This window comes from Primulina tabacum, chromosome 10, assembly GCF_025594145.1.
Source record: "Primulina tabacum isolate GXHZ01 chromosome 10, ASM2559414v2, whole genome shotgun sequence".
In the NCBI taxonomy this organism is placed as follows: domain Eukaryota; kingdom Viridiplantae; phylum Streptophyta; class Magnoliopsida; order Lamiales; family Gesneriaceae; genus Primulina; species Primulina tabacum.
The window spans coordinates 30523311-30538053 of NC_134559.1; the positions used below are offsets into that span (position 1 = coordinate 30523311).

At 43.1% G+C, this 14743-nt stretch overlaps 13 non-coding genes and 4 pseudogenes across 13 annotated transcripts; all 17 read left to right on the top strand.

The window, feature by feature from the left end:
* The first annotated feature begins 374 nt into the window (after nt 1-374).
* Nucleotides 375-497, top strand: LOC142507443 (5S ribosomal RNA). Its single transcript, XR_012805702.1, has one exon. It is a non-coding gene; the product is annotated as a 5S ribosomal RNA (ribosomal RNA).
* Nucleotides 498-1180: 683 nt separating this feature from the next.
* Nucleotides 1181-1299, top strand: LOC142511427 (5S ribosomal RNA; annotated as a pseudogene).
* Nucleotides 1300-1983: 684 nt separating this feature from the next.
* On the top strand, nt 1984-2102 carry LOC142516288 (5S ribosomal RNA). Its single transcript, XR_012812090.1, has one exon. It is a non-coding gene; the product is annotated as a 5S ribosomal RNA (ribosomal RNA).
* A 680-nt stretch (nt 2103-2782) lies between these two features.
* Nucleotides 2783-2902, top strand: LOC142511234 (5S ribosomal RNA; annotated as a pseudogene).
* Nucleotides 2903-3584: 682 nt separating this feature from the next.
* Nucleotides 3585-3703, top strand: LOC142515279 (5S ribosomal RNA). The gene has a single exon (XR_012811133.1). It is a non-coding gene; the product is annotated as a 5S ribosomal RNA (ribosomal RNA).
* Nucleotides 3704-4385: 682 nt separating this feature from the next.
* On the top strand, nt 4386-4505 carry LOC142517352 (5S ribosomal RNA). The gene has a single exon (XR_012813101.1). It is a non-coding gene; the product is annotated as a 5S ribosomal RNA (ribosomal RNA).
* A 1385-nt stretch (nt 4506-5890) lies between these two features.
* On the top strand, nt 5891-6009 carry LOC142508729 (5S ribosomal RNA). The gene has a single exon (XR_012806933.1). It is a non-coding gene; the product is annotated as a 5S ribosomal RNA (ribosomal RNA).
* A 681-nt stretch (nt 6010-6690) lies between these two features.
* LOC142510794 (5S ribosomal RNA) lies at nt 6691-6809 on the top strand (annotated as a pseudogene).
* Nucleotides 6810-7642: 833 nt separating this feature from the next.
* LOC142506627 (5S ribosomal RNA) lies at nt 7643-7761 on the top strand. Its single transcript, XR_012804914.1, has one exon. It is a non-coding gene; the product is annotated as a 5S ribosomal RNA (ribosomal RNA).
* Nucleotides 7762-8444: 683 nt separating this feature from the next.
* LOC142514615 (5S ribosomal RNA) lies at nt 8445-8563 on the top strand. The gene has a single exon (XR_012810502.1). It is a non-coding gene; the product is annotated as a 5S ribosomal RNA (ribosomal RNA).
* Nucleotides 8564-9257: 694 nt separating this feature from the next.
* LOC142517175 (5S ribosomal RNA) lies at nt 9258-9376 on the top strand. The gene has a single exon (XR_012812936.1). It is a non-coding gene; the product is annotated as a 5S ribosomal RNA (ribosomal RNA).
* Nucleotides 9377-10058: 682 nt separating this feature from the next.
* LOC142514109 (5S ribosomal RNA) lies at nt 10059-10177 on the top strand. The gene has a single exon (XR_012810019.1). It is a non-coding gene; the product is annotated as a 5S ribosomal RNA (ribosomal RNA).
* A 683-nt stretch (nt 10178-10860) lies between these two features.
* On the top strand, nt 10861-10979 carry LOC142511618 (5S ribosomal RNA; annotated as a pseudogene).
* Nucleotides 10980-11662: 683 nt separating this feature from the next.
* LOC142509728 (5S ribosomal RNA) lies at nt 11663-11780 on the top strand. Its single transcript, XR_012807886.1, has one exon. It is a non-coding gene; the product is annotated as a 5S ribosomal RNA (ribosomal RNA).
* Nucleotides 11781-12469: 689 nt separating this feature from the next.
* Nucleotides 12470-12588, top strand: LOC142514220 (5S ribosomal RNA). The gene has a single exon (XR_012810125.1). It is a non-coding gene; the product is annotated as a 5S ribosomal RNA (ribosomal RNA).
* Nucleotides 12589-13271: 683 nt separating this feature from the next.
* LOC142516258 (5S ribosomal RNA) lies at nt 13272-13390 on the top strand. Its single transcript, XR_012812061.1, has one exon. It is a non-coding gene; the product is annotated as a 5S ribosomal RNA (ribosomal RNA).
* Nucleotides 13391-14072: 682 nt separating this feature from the next.
* LOC142513868 (5S ribosomal RNA) lies at nt 14073-14191 on the top strand. Its single transcript, XR_012809792.1, has one exon. It is a non-coding gene; the product is annotated as a 5S ribosomal RNA (ribosomal RNA).
* The last annotated feature ends 552 nt before the right edge of the window (nt 14192-14743 follow it).

Consider the following 14743-nt stretch of genomic DNA (forward strand, 5'->3'; position numbering starts at 1 on the left):
CCATTTTATCGTATCACAGGCATAATAATAGCTTTTCATTCGCTATTTTTTTCATCTTATTTTTTTTAATTTTCTGTGAACATTTAGCGATTTTTGTTGTCGTGAGCCGGTGCTGTGCGGAAGGGTATGACGCATATTACTCCGGAGACGGTTAACTCATTAAAAACAATTATTTCAACTATTTTAGCCATAATTTACGTAAACGGTCGCTACACGAGGACTTCCCAGGGAGGTCACCCATCCTAGCTTTGCCATCGCGTCAGAACGCTTAACTTCATGGTTTTGATTGGGCGAGAGCAGTGCCGCGTGTTGTCCATCGCCGCCCGCTCCACACGTACTCGAGGGTAATAAGAATAAACATCCCACTAAATGTTGGGTGCGATCATACCAGCACTAATGCACCGGATCCCATCAGAACTTCGAAGTTAAGCGTGCTTGGGCTAGAGCAGTACTAGGATGGGTGACCGACCCTGTGGGAAGTCCTTGTGTTGCACCCATTTTCGTGTTTTTATATTTTTAATTACTTGTTGAAAGACGATTTTCGACTCAAATCATCTGAATCTCGATCGAGACCAAATAAGACATGTGAAATCAACGTAATTCGGGCACTGTCGGATTTGGACAAAATTGTAGCCTAATTTGATTGTAAACGGGCAAACGAACGAGACTCAGTAATACGCAATGAGCTGACAAGATTTTAGCCGAATTCCTTCTCTAAGACCCTCTAATTTACGATTTTCCGCTTCTCTTAAGCTTCCGTTTCCTCGAAAAATCCGCTTAGTAAGTACGAAATTCGATTCCGGTTTCATTTTATCGTATCCCAGTCATAATAATAGCTTTACATTCGCTATTTTTTTATTCTTATTTTTTTTTCAATTTTCTGGAAACATTTAGCGATTTTTGTTGTCATGAGCCGGTTCTGTGCGGAAGGGTATGACGCAGATTACTCCGGAGACGGTTAACTCATTAAAAACAATTATTTCAACTGTTTTATCCATATTTACATAAACGGTCGCGACACGAGAACTTCCAAGGAAGGTCAACCATCCTAGCTCGGCAATCGCGCCCAAATGCTTAACTTCATGGTTAGGATTGGACGAGTGCAGTGCCGCGTGTTGTCCATCGCCGCTTGCTCCACACGTACTCGAAGGATATAAGAATAAACATCCTACTCAATGTTGGTTGCGATCATACCAGCACTAATGCACCGTATCCCATCAAAACTCCGAAGTTAATCGTGCTTGGGCAAGAGCAGTACTAGGATGGGTGACTGCCTGGGAAGTTCTCGTGTTGTACCATTTTTCGTGTTTTTCTATTTTTGATTACTTGTTGACAGAAGACTTTCGGCTCAAATCATCTGAATCTCGATCAGGACCAGAGAAGACATGTCAAAATCATCGTAGCTCGGGCACTGCTGGATTTGGACAAAATTGTAGGCTAATTTGAGTGTAAATGGGCAAACGAACGAGACTCATTACTCCGCAATGAGCTGGCAAGATTTTAGCCGAATTTCTTCTCTAAGACCCTCTAATTTGCGATTTTCCGCTTTTGTTAAGCTTCCGTTTCCTCGAGAAATCCGCTTAGGAAGTCCGAAATTCGATTCCGGTTCCAATTTATCGTATCCCAAGCATAATACTAGCCTTACATTCGCTATTTTCTTCTTCTTTTTTTTTTTCTATTTTCTGGGAACATTTAGCGATTTTTGTTATCGTGAGCCGGTTCTGTGCGGAAGGGTATGACGCAGATTACTCTGGAGACGGTCAACTCATTAAAAACAATTATTTCGACTGTTTTATCCATAATTTACGTAAACGGTCGCGACACGAAGTCTTCCCAGGGAGGTCACCCATCCTAGCTCTGCCATCGCGCCATAACGATTAACTTCATGGTTCTGATTGGGCGAGAGCAGTGCCAACTGTTGTCCATCGCCCCCCGCTCCACACGTACTCGAGGGATATAAGAATAAACATCCCACTCAATGTCGGGTGCGATCATACCAGCACTAATGCACTGGATCCCATCAGAACTCCGAAGTTAAGCGTGCTAGGGCGAGAGCAGTACTAGGATGTGTGACCCCTTGGGAAGTTGTCGTGTTGCATCCCTTTTCGTGTTTTTATATTTTTGATTACTTGTTGACAGACGATTTTCGGCTCAAATCATCTGAATCTCGATCGAGACCAGATAAGACGTGAAATCAACGTAGCTCATGAACTGCAGGATTTGGACAAAATTGTAGGCTAATTTGATTGTAAACGGGCAAACGAACGAGACTCATTAATCCGCAATGAGCTGGAGATATTTTAGCCAAATTCCTTCTCTAAGACCCTCTAATTTGCGATTTTCCGCTTCTATTAAGCTTCCGTTTCCTCGAGAAATCCGCTTAGAAAGTCCAAAATTCTATTCCGGTTCCATTTTATCTTATCCCAGGCATAATAATAGCTTTACATTAGCTATTTTCTTCTTCTTATTTTTTTCTATTTTCTGGGAACATTTAGCGATTTTTGTTGTCATGAGCCGGTGCTGTGCGAAAGGGTATGACGCAGATTACTCCGGAGACGGTTAACTCATTAAAAACAATTATTTCGACTGTTTTAACCATAATTTACGTAAACGGTCGCGACACGAGGACTTTCCAGGGAGGTCACCCATCCTAGCTCTGCCACCGCGCCAGAACGCTTAACTTCATGGTTCTGATTGGGCGAGAGCATTGCCGCGTGTTGTCCATTGCCGCCCGCTCCACAAGTACTCGAGGGATATAAGAATAAACATCAAACTCAATGTCGGGTGCGATCATACCTGCACTAACGCACCGGAACCCATCAGAACACCGAAGTTAAGCGTGCTTGGGAGAGAGCAGTAATAGGATGGGTGAACCCCCTGGGAAGTCCTCGTGTTGCATCCCTTTTCATGTTTTTATATTTTTTATTACTTGTAGAAAGACAATTTTCGGCTCAAATCATCTGAATCTCGATCGGGACCAGAGAAGACATGTGAAATCAACGTAGCTAGGGCACTGCCGAATTTGGACAAAATTGTAGGCTAATTTGATTGCAAACGGGCAAACGAACGAGACACATTAATCCGCAATGAGCTGGCGAGATTTTAGCCGAATTCCGTCTCTAAGACCCTCTAATTTGCGATTTTTCGTTTCTGTTAAGCTTCCGTTTCCTCGAAAAATCCGCTTAGTAAGGCCGAAATTCGATTCCGATTTCATTTTATCGTATCCCAGACATAATAATAGCTTTACATTCGCTATTTTCTTATTCTTATTTTTTTCTATTTTCTGGGAACATTTAGCGATTTTTGTTGTCGTGAGCCGTTTCTGTGCGGAAGAGTATGACGCAGATTACTCCGGAAACGGTTAACTCATTAAAAACAATTATTTCAACTGTTTTAGCCATTATTTACGTAAACTGTCGCGACACGAGGACTTTCCAGGGAGGTCACCCATCCTAGCTCTGCCATCGCGCCAGAACGCTTAACTTCATTGTTCTGATTGGGCGAGAAAAGTGCCGCGTGTTGTCTATCGCCGCCCGCTCCACACGTACTCGAGGGATATAAGAATAAACATCCCACTCAATTTCGGGTGCGATCATACCAGCACTTATACACCGGATCCCATAAGAACTCCGAAGTTAAGCGTGCATGGGCGAGAGCAGTACTTTGATGGATGACCCCCTGGGAAGTACTCGTGTTGCATCCCTTTTCGTGTTTTTCAATTTTTGATTACTTGTTGACAGACGATTTTCGGCACAAATCATCTGACTCTCGATAAGGACTAGAGAAGACATGTGAAATCAACGCAGCTCAAGCACTGCCGGATTTGGACAAAATTGTAGGCTAATTTTATTGTAAACGGGCAAACGAACGAGACTCATTACTCCGCAATGAGCTGGCGAGATTTTAGCCGAATTCCTTCTCTAAGACCCTCTAATTTGCGATTTTTCGCTTCTGTTAAGCTTCCGTTTCCTCGAGAAATCCACTTAGGAAGTCTGAAATTCAATTCCAGTTCCATTTTATCGTATCTCAGGCATAATAATAGCTTTACATTCCCTATTTACTTCTTCTTATTTTTTTCTATTTTCTGGGAACATTTAGCGATTTTTGTTGTCGTGAGTCCGTGCTATGCGGAAGGGTATGACGCACATTACACCGGAGACGGTTAACTCATTAAAAACAATTATTTCGACTGTTTTAGCCATAATTTACTTAAAAGGTCACGGCACGAGGACTTCCCAGGGACGTCACCCATCCTAGCTCTGCCATCGCGCCACAACGCTTAACTTCATGGTTCTGATTGGGCGAGAGCAGTGCAGCGTGTTGTCCATCCCCGCCCGCTCCACACGTACTCGAGGGATATAAGAATAAACATCCCACTCAATGTCTGGTGCGATCATACAAGCACTAAAGCACCGGATCCCATCAGAACTCCGAAGTTAAGCGTGCTTGAGCGAGAGGCAGTACTAGGATGGGTGACCCCCTGGGAAGTCCTCGTGTTGCACCATTTTCCGTGTTTTTCTATTTTTGATTACTTGTTGAAAGACGATTTTCTGCTCAAATCTTCTGAATCTTGATCGAGACCAAATAAGACGTGCAATCAACGTAACTCGGGCACTGTTGGATTTGGACAAGACAAAATCGTAGCCTAATTTGATTGTAAACGGTCTTAGCCGAATTTCTTCTCTAAGACCCTCTAATTTGCGATTTTCCGCTTCTGTTAAGCTTCCGTTTCCTTGAGAAATCTGCTTAGGAAGTCCGAATATCTATTCCGGTTCCATTTTATCGTATCTCAGGCATAATAATAGCTTTACATTCGCTTTCTTCTTCTTATTTTTTTCTATTTTCTGGGAACATTTAGCGATTTTTGTTCTCGTGAGCCGGTGCTGTGCAGAAGGGTATGACGCAGATTACTACAGAGACGGTTAACTCATTAAAAACAATTATTTCGACTGTTTTAGCCATAATAAACGTAAACGGTCGCGACACGAGGACTTCCCAGAGAGGTCACCCATCTTAGCTCTGCCATCGCGCCAGAACGCTTAACTTCATGGTTGTGATTTGACGAAAGCAGTGCCGCGTGTTGTCCATCGCCGCCCGCTCCACACGTACTCGAGGGATATAAGAATAAACTACCAACTCAATGTCGGTTGCGATCATACTAGCACTAATGCACCGGTTAACCCCCTGGGAAGTCCTCGTGTTGCATCCTTTTTCGTGTTTTTTTATTTTTGATTACTTATTGACATATGATTTTCGGCTCAAATCATCTGAATCTCGATCGGTACCAGATAGGACGTGAAATCAACGTAGCTCGGGCGCTGCCGGATTTGAACAAAATTGTAGCCTAATTTGATTGTAAACGGGCAAATGAACAAAACTCATTAATCCGCAATGAGCTGGAGAGATTTTAGCCGAATTCCTTCTCTAAGACCCTCTAATTTGCAATTTTCCGCTTCTGTTAAGCTTTCGTTTCCTCGAGAAATCCGCTTAGGAAGTCCGAAAATTCGATTCCGGTTCCATTTTATCGTATCCCAGGCATAATAATAGCTTTACATTCGCTATTTTCTTCTTCTTATTTTTTTTCTATTTACTAGGAACATTTAGCGATTTTTGTTGTTGTGAGCCGGTTCTGTGCGGAAGCGTATTACGTAGAATACTCAGGAGACGGTTAACTCATTAAAAACAATTATTTCGACTGTTTTATCCATAATTTACGTAAACGGTCGCGACACGAGGACTTCCTAGGGAGGTCACCCATCCTAGCTCCACCATCGCGCCAAAACGCATAACTTCATGGTTCTGATTGGGCGAGAGCAGTGCCGCGTGTTGTCTATCGCCGCCCGCTCCACACGTACTCTAGGATATAAGAATAAACATCGCACTAAATGTCGGGTGCGATCATACCAGCAATAATGCACCGGATTCCACCAGAACTCCGAAGTTAAGCGTGCTTGGGAGAGAGCAGTACTAGGATGGGTGACCCCCTAGGAAGTCCTCGTGTTGTACCCCTTTTCGTGTTTTTCTATTTTGGATTACTTGTTGACAGACGATTTTCGGCTCAAATCCTCTGAATCTCGACTGGGACCAGATAAGACGTGAAATCAACGTAGCTCGGGCACTGCCGTATTTGGACAAATTTGTAGCCTAATTTGATTGTAAACGGGCAAACGAACGAGACTCATTCTTCGCAATGAGCTGCCGAGATTTTTGCCGAATTCCTTCTCTAAAACCCTCTAATTTGCGATTTTCCGATTCTGTTAAGCTTCCGTTTTCTCGAGAAATCCGCTTAGGAAGTCCGAAATTCGCTTCCGGTTTTATTTTATCGTATCCCAGACATAATAATAGCTTTACATTCCCTATTTTTTTATTCTTATTTTTTTTTTCTATTTTCATGGAACATTTAGCGATTTTTGTTGTCGTGAGCCGGTTCTGTGCATAAGGGTATGATGCAGATTACTCCCGAGACGGTTAACTCATTAAAAACAATTATTTCGACTATTTTAGCCATAATTTACGTAAACGGTCGCGACGCGAGGACTTCCCGTGGATTTCACCCATCCTAATTCTGCCATCGCGCCAGAAAGCTTAACTTCATGGTTCTTATTGGGCGAGAGCAGTGCCGCGTGTTGTCCATCGCCGCCCGCTCCACACGTACTCGAGGGATATAAGAATAAACATCCACTCAATGTCGGTTGCGATCATACCAGCACTAATGCACCAGATCCCATCAGAACTCCGAAGTTAAGCATGCTTCGGCGAGAGCAGTTCTAGGATGAGTGACCCCCTGAGAAGTCCTCGTGTTGCGCCCCTTTTCGTGTTTTTCTATTTTTGATTACTTGTTGACAGACGATTTTTGGTTCAAATCATCTGAATATCGATCGGGATCAGATAAGACATGTGAAATCGACGTAGCTCGGGCACTGCCGGATTTGGACAAAATTGTAGCCTAATTTGATTGTAAATGGGTAAACGAACGAGACTCATTACTCCGCAATGTGCTGGGGAGATTTTAGCCGATCTTCTTCTCTAAGACCCTCAAATTTACGATTTTCCGCTTTTGTTAAGCTTCCGTTACCTCGAGAAATCCGTTTAGGAAGTCCGAAATTCGTTTCCGGTTCCATTTTATCTTATCCCAGGCATAATAATAGCTGGCGAGCTTTTAGCCGAATTTCTTCTCTAAAACCCTCGAATTTGCGATTTTCCGCTTCTATTAAGCTTCCGTTTCCTCGAGAAATCCGCTTAGGAAGTCCGAAATTCGATTCCGGTTCCATTTTATCTTATCCCAGGCGTAATAATAGCTTTACATTCGCCATTTTTTTCTTTTTATTTTTTTTCTATTTTCTGGGAATATTTAGCGATTTTTGTTGTCGTGAGCCGGTTCTGTGCGGAAGGGTATGACCCAGATTACTCCGGAGACAGTTAACTCATTAAAAACAATTATGTCGACAGTTTTATCCATAATTTACGTAAACGGTCGCGACACGAGGACTTCCAAGGGAGGTCACCCATCCTAGCTCTGCCATCGCGCCAGGGCGCTTAACTTCATGGTTCGGATTGGACGAGAGCAGTGCCGCGTGTTGTCCATCGCCGCCCGCTCCACACATACTCGAAGGATATAAGAATAAACATCCGACTCAATGTCGGGTGCGATCCTACCAGCACTAATGCACCGGATCCCATCATAACTCCGAAGTTAAGCGTGCTTGGGCGAGAACAGTACTAGGATTGGTGACCCCCTGGGAAGTCCTCGTGTTGCACCCCTTTTCGTGTTTTTCTATTTTTGATTACTTGTTGACGGACGATTTTCGGCTCAAATCATCTGAATCTCGATCGGGAACAGATAAGACATGTGAAATCAACGTAGCTCGGGCACTGCCGGATTTGGACAAAATTGAAGACTAATTTGATTGTAAACGGGTAAACGAACGAGTCTCATTACTCCGCAATGAGCTGGTGAGATTTTAGCCGAATTTCTTCTCTAAAACCCTCTAATTTGCGATTTTCCGCTTTTGTTAAGCTTCCGTTTCCTCGAGAAATCCGCTTAGGAAGTCTGAAATTCGATTCCGGTTCCATTTTATCTTATCACAGGCATAATAATAGCTTTACATTCGCTATTTTTTTCTTCTTATTTTTTTTCTATTTTCTTGGAATACTTAGCGATTTTTGTGATTGTGATCCGGTTCTGTGCAGAAGGGTATTACGTAGATTACTCCGGAGACGGTTAACTTATTAAAAACAATTATTTCGAATGTTTTATCCATAATTTACGTAAACGGTCGCGACACGAGGACTTTCCAGGGAGGTCACCCATCCTAGCTCTTCCTTCGCGCCAGAACACTTAACTTCATGGTTCTGATTGGACGAGAGCAGTGCCGCGTGTTGTCCATCGCCGCCCGCTCCACACATACTCGAAGTATATAAGAATAAACATCCCACTCAATATCGGGTGCGATCATACCAGCACTAATGCACTGGATCCCATCAGAACTCCGAAGTTAAGCGTGCTTGGGCGAGAGCAGTACTAGGATGTGTGACCCCCTGGGAAGTCTTCGTGTTGCACCCCTTTTCGTGTTTTTCTATTTTTGAATACTTGTTGATAGACGATTTTTGGCTCAAATCATCTTAATCTCGATCGTGACCAAATAAGACATGTGAAATCAACGTAGCTCGGGCACTGCCGGATTTGGAAAAAATTGTAGCCTAATTAGATTGTAAACGGGTAAACGAACGAAACTCATTGCGGAACTCATTACTCCGCAATGAGTTTGCGATATTTTAGCCAAATTCCTTCTCTAAGACCCTCTAATTTGCGATTTTCCGCCTCTGTTAAGCTTCCGTTTCCTCGAGAAATCCACTTAGAAAGTTCGAAATTCAATTTCGGATCCACTTTATCGTATCCCAGGCATAATAAAAGCTTTAAATTCGCTATTTTCTTCTTCTTATTTTTTTCGTATTTTCTGGGAACATTTAGCGATTTTCGTTGTCGTGAGCCGGTTCTGTGCGGAAGGGTATTACGTAGATTACTCCGGAGACGGTTAACTCATTAAAAAATATTATTTCGACTGTTTTATCCATAATTTACGTAAACGATCGCGACACGAGTACTTCCCAGGGAGGTTACCCATCCTAGCTCTGCCATCGCGCCAGAACACTTAACTTCATGGTTCTGATTGGGCGAGAGCAGTGCCGTGTGTTGTCCATCGTCGCCTTCTCCACACGTACTCTTGGGAGATAAGAATAAACATCCACTCAATGTCCAGTGCGAGCATACCAGCACTAATTCACCGGATCCCATCAGAAATCCGAAGTTAAGCGTGCTTGGGCGAGAGCAGTACTAGGATGGGTGACCCCCTGGGAAGTCCTCGTGTTGCACCCCTTTTCGTGTTTTTCTATTTTTGATTACTTGTTGACAGACGATTTTCGGCTCAAATCATCTGAATCTCGATTGGGACCTGATAAGACATGTGAAATCAACGTAGCTCGGGCACTGCCGGATTTGGACAAAATTGTAGCCTAATTTGATTGTAAACGGGCAAACGAACGAGACTCCTTACTCCGCAATGAGCTAGCGAGATTTTAGCCGAATTCATTCTCTAAGACCCTCTAATTTGCGATTTTCCGCTTCTGTTAAGCTTCCGTTTCCTCGAGAAATCCACTTAGGAAGTCCGAAATTCGATTCCAGTTCCATTTTATCTTATCCCAGGCATAATAATAGCTTTACATTCGTTATTTTCTTCCTCCTATTTTTTTCCTATTTTCTGGGAACATTTAGCGATTTTTGTTGTCGTGAGCCGGTTCTGTGCGGAAGGGTATGACGCAGATTACTCCGGAGATGGTTAACTCATTAAAAATAATTATTTCGACTGTTTCATCCATATTTTACGTAAACGATCACGACACGAGGACTTCCCATGGAGGTCACCCATCCTAGCTCTGCCATTGCGCCAGAACGCTTAACTTCATGGTTCTGATTGGGCGAGAGCAGTGCCGCGTGGTGTCCATCGTCGCCTTCTCCACACGTACTCTTGGGATATAAGAATAAACATCCACTCAATGTCCGGTGCGATCATACCAGCACTAATTCACCGGATCCCATCAGAATTCCGAAGTTAAGCGTGCTTGGGCGAGAGCAGTACTAGGATGGGTGACCCCCTGGGAAGTCCTCGTGTTGCACCCCTTTTCGTTTTTTTCTATTTTTGATTACTTGTTGACAGACTATTTTCGGCTCAAATCATCTGAATCTCAATCGTGACCATATAAGACATGTGAAATCAACGTAGCTTGGGCACTGCCGGATTTCGACAAAATTGTAGCCTAATTTGATTGTAAACGGGCAAACGAACGAGGCTCATTACTCCGCAATGAGCTGGCGAGATTTTAGCCGAATTCCTTCTCTAAGACCCTCTAATTTGATATTTTCCGCTTCTGTTAAGCTTCCGTTTCCTCGAGAAATCCGCTTAGGAAGTTCGAAATTCGATTTCGGTTCCACTTTATCGTATTTCAGGCATAATAAAAACTTTACATTCGCTATTTTCTTCTTCTTACTTTTTTCCTATTTTCTGGGAACATTTAGAGATTTTTGTTGTCGTGAGCCGGTTCTATGCGGAAAGGTATGAACCAGATTACTTCGGAGACGGTTAATTCATTAAAAACAATTATTTCGAATTTTTTATCCATAATTTACCTAAACGGTCGCGACACGAGGACTTCACAGGGAGGTCACCCATCCTAGCTCTACAATCGCGCCAGAACGCTTCACTTCATGGTTATGATTGGGCGAGAGCAGTGCCGCGTGTTGTCCATCGCCGCCCGCTCCACACGTACTCAAGGTATATAAGAATAAACATCCCACTCAATGTTGGGTGTGATCATACTAGCATTAATGCACTGGATCCCATAAAAACTCCGAAATTAAGCGTGCATAGGCGAGAGCAATACTAGAATGGGTGACCCCCTGGGAAGTCTTCGTGTTGTACCCCTTTCGTGTTTTTCTATTTTGATTACTTGTTGACAGACGATTTTCGGCTCAAATCATCTGAATCTCGATTGGGACCAGATAAAACATGTGAAATGAAAGTAGCTCGGGCACTGCATGATTTGGACAAAATTGTAGGCTAATTTGATTGTAAATGGGCAAACAGACGAGACTTATTACTACGCAATGAGCTGACGAGATTTTAGCCGAATTCCTTCTCTAAGACCCTCTAATTTACGATTTACCGCTTCTGTTAAGCTTTCGTTTCTTTGAGAAATCCGCTTAGGAAGTTCGAAATTCGATGCCGGTTCTATTTTATCGTATCCTAAGGCATAATAATAGTTTTACATTCGTTATTTCCTTCTTCTTATTTTTTTTTCTATTTTCTGGGAACATTTATCGATTTTTGTTGTCGTGAGCCTGTTCTGTGCGGAAGGGTATGACGCAGATTACTCTGGAGACGGTTAACTTATTAAAAACAATTATTTCTACTGTTTTATCCATAATTTACGTAAACGGTCGCGACACGAGATCTTCCCAGGGAGGTCACCCATCCTAGCTCTGCCATCGCGCCAGAACGCTTAACTTCATGGTTATGATTGGGCGAGAGCAGTGCCGCGTTTTGTCCATCGCCGCCCGCTCCACACGTACTCGAGGGATATAAGAATAAACATCCCACTCAATGTCGGGTGCGATCATACCAGCATTAATGCACAGGATCCCATCAGAACTCCGAAGTTAGGCGTGCTTGGGCGAGAGCAGTACTAGGATGGGTGACCCCCTTGGAATTCCATGGTTGCACCCTTCCCCTTTTCGTGTTTTTCTATTTTTGATTACTTGTTGACAGACGATTTTCGGCTCAAATCATCTGAATCTCGATTGGGACCATATAAGACATTTGAAATGAAAGTAGCTCGGGCACTGCCCGGATTTGGACAAAATTGTAGGCTAATTTGATTGTAAATGGGCACACGGACGAGACTCATTACTACGCAATGAGCTGACGAGATTTTTGCCGAATTTCTTCTCTAAGACCCTCTAATTTGCGATTTACCGCTTTTGTTAAGCTTTCGTTTCCTCGAGAAATCCGCTTAGGAAGTTTCAAATTCGATTCCGGTTCCATTTTATCGTATCCCAGGCATAATAATAGCTTTACTATCGTTATTTTATTCTTCTTATTTTTTTTCTATTTTCTGTGAACATTTATACATTTTTGTTGTCGTGAGCATGTTCTGTGCGGAAGGGTATGACGTAGAATACTCCAGAGACGGTTAACTCATTAAAAACAATTATTTCGACTGTTTTATCCATAATTTACGTAAACGATCGCGACACGAGATCTTCCCAGGGAGGTCACCCATCCTACCTCTGCCATCGCGCCAGAACGCTTAACTTCATGGTTATGATTGGGCAAGAGCAGTGCCGCGTGTTGTCCATCGCCGGCCGCTCCACACGTACTCGAGGGATATAAGAATAAACATCCCACTCAATGTCGGGTGCGATCATACCAGCACTAATGCACCAGATCCCATCAGAACTCCGAAGTTAAGCGTGCTTGGGCGAGAGCAGTACTAGAATGGATGACCCCCTAGGAAGTCCTCGTGTTGCACCCCTTTTCGTGTTTTTCTATTTTTGATTACTTGTTGACAGACGATTTTCGGCTCAAATCATCTGAATCTCGATCGAGACCAGATAAGACATGTGAAATGAAAGTAGCTCGGGCACTGCCGGATTTGGACAAAATTGTAGGCTAATTTGATTTTAAACGGGCAAACGGACGAGACTCATTACTACGCAATGAGCTGACGAGATTTTAGCCGAATACCTTCTCTAAGACCCTTTAATTTGCGATTTACCGCTTCTCTTAAGCTTTCGTTTCCTCGAGAATTCCGCTTAGCAAGTTTGAAATTCGATTCCGGTTCCATTTTATCGTATCCCAGGCATAATAATAGCTTTACATTCGTTATTTCCTTCTTCTTATTTTTTTTCTATTTTCTGGGAACAATTATCGATTTTTGTTGTCCTGAGCCGGTTCAGTGCGGAAGGGTATGACGCAGATTAATCCGGAGACGGTTAACTCATTAAAAACAATTATTTCGACTGTTTTATCCATAATTTCTGTAAACGGTCACGACACGAGGTCTTCCCAGGGAGGTCACCCATCCTAGCTCTGCCATCGCTCCAGAACGCTTAACTTCATGGTTATGATTGGGCGAGAGCAGTTCCGCGTGTTTTCCATCGCCGCCCGCTCCACACGTACTCGAGGGATATAAGAATTAACATCCCACTCAATGTCGGGTGCGATCTTACTAGAACTAATGCACCGGATCCCATCAGAACTCCGAAGTTAAGAATGCTTGGGCGAGAGCAGTACTAGGATGGGTGACCCCCTGGGAAGTCCTTGTGTTGCACCCTTTTCGTGTTTTTCTATTTTTGATTACTTGTTGACAGACGATTTTCGTCTCAAATCATCTGAATCTCGATCGGGACAAGATAAGACATGTGAAATGAAAGTAGCTCGGGAACTGCTTGATTTGGACAAAATTGTAGGGTAATTTGATTGTAAACGGGCACACGGACGAGACTCATTACTACGCAATGAGCTAACGAGATTTTTGCCGAATTTCTTCTCTAAGACCCTCTAATTTGCGATTTACCGCTTTTGTTAAGCTTTCGTTTCCTCGAGAAATCCGCTTAGGAAGTTTGAAATTCGATTCCGGTTCCATTTTATCGTATCCCAGGCATAATAATAGCTTTACATTCGTTATTTCCTTCTTCTTATTTTTTTTCTATTTTCTAGGAACATTTATCGATTTTTGTTGTCGTTAGCCGGTTCTGTGCGGAAGGGTATGACGCAGATTAATCCGGAGACGGTTAACTCATTAAAAACAATTATTTCGACTGTTTTATCCATAATTTCCGTAAACGGTCACGACACGAGATCTTCCCAGGGAGGTCACCCATCCTAGCTCTGCCATCGCGCCAGAACGCTTAACTTCATGGTTCTGATTATGCGAGAGCAGTGCCGCGTGTTGTCCATCGCCGCCCGCTCCACACGTACTCGAGGGATATAAGAATTAACATCCCACTCAATGTCGGGTGCGATCTTACTAGCACTAATGCACCGGATCCCATCAGAACTCCGAAGTTAAGAATGCTTGGGCGAGAGCAGTACTAGGATGGGTGACCCCCTGGGAAGTCCTCGTGTTGCACCCTTTTTCGTGCTTTTCTATTTTTGATTACTTGTTGACAGACGATTTTCGGCTCAAATCATCTGAATCTCGATCGGGACAAGATAAGACATGTGAAATGAAAGTAGCTCGGGAACTGCTTGATTTGGACAAAATTGTAGGGTAATTTGATTGTAAACGGGCACACGGACGAGACTCATTACTACGCAATGAGCTGACGAGATTTTTGCCGAATTTCTTCTCTAAGACCCTCTAATTTGCGATTTACCGCTTCTGTTAAGCTTTCGTTTCCTCGAGAAATCCGCTTAGGAAGTTCGAAATTCGATTCCGGTTCCATTTTATCGTATCCCAGGCATAATAATAGCTTTACATTCGTTATTTCCTTCTTCTTATTTTTTTCTATTTTCTGGGAACTTTTATCGATTTTTGTTGTCGTTAGCCGGTTCTGTGCGGAAGGGTATGACGCAGATTACTCCGGAGAAGGTTAACTCATTAAAACATTATTTCAAAAATGTTTTTCCATAATTTACGTAAACGGTCGCGACACGAGGTCTTCCCAGGGAGGTCACCAATCCTA